Here is a 943-nt window from a genome sequence, read left to right as displayed (position 1 = left end):
ATATATATATATATATATAGATAGATAGATAGATAGATAGATAAATAGATAGATAGATAGATAGATAGATAGATAGATAGATAGATAGATAGATAGATAGATAGATAGATAGACAGACACATAGACAGATAAATAGGTGTATATATCTTGATTGCTTGGTGAATAACGTGAACCACAAATTAGATTAGTAAAGTAATTGATAATATATACTATAAAAATACAGGACAACGAATAGTACAAATATATGTTTGTTTCTCTTCATATCAATGAGAGGTGGTGGTGGTCGTGGTGGTCGTGGTGGTGGTGGTGGTGCTGGTGGACCGTCAAAAAATAAAAATATGACGTTGTCAATTATTCGTATATTCATAGATCTATCAAGGTCGTACAGTATTCTAGAAAAGAAACAAAACCTGAGAAAACACAACTGTAAGAGCCGGTAATTACTCGGTGATAGATAGTTTTTGAAGCAACAGTGAGAGGTTGGGAGCGGAGGTCATATATTTTGGAAATAACAATGGAATTGTATTACCTGTATTGCGAATAATTAACTGCAAGGATGTTTGATTCTTTGATGTCTTTTATAGAAAGACATGGCTATCGAATACGTTTTCGTCGGCGATTACTAAATGGTTGATGGATATTATTAGTAGCACACAATGTCCCCACAGATTTCTGAAAACAATTTCTTTATAGCTTTTATAGAATCATTACATTGTTCGGTTTACTGCGTGCACGCAAATATAGACACAAACACACACAATGGCGCATATAAATAAATTCATATATATATATATATATATATATATACACACACAATATATGGCTGAATATCACAAAGGACTATCACCTAAACTACGACGTCATTGATTTTTTCCCCCTAATATATTATATCTATCTATCTATCTCTCTCTCTCTCTCTCTCTCTCTCTCTCTATATATATAT

This window comes from Octopus bimaculoides, chromosome 24 (assembly GCF_001194135.2).
Source record: "Octopus bimaculoides isolate UCB-OBI-ISO-001 chromosome 24, ASM119413v2, whole genome shotgun sequence".
NCBI lineage: Eukaryota > Metazoa > Mollusca > Cephalopoda > Octopoda > Octopodidae > Octopus > Octopus bimaculoides.
The sequence above is the reverse complement of the archived record's forward strand: the minus strand, read 5'-3'. Positions refer to the sequence as shown.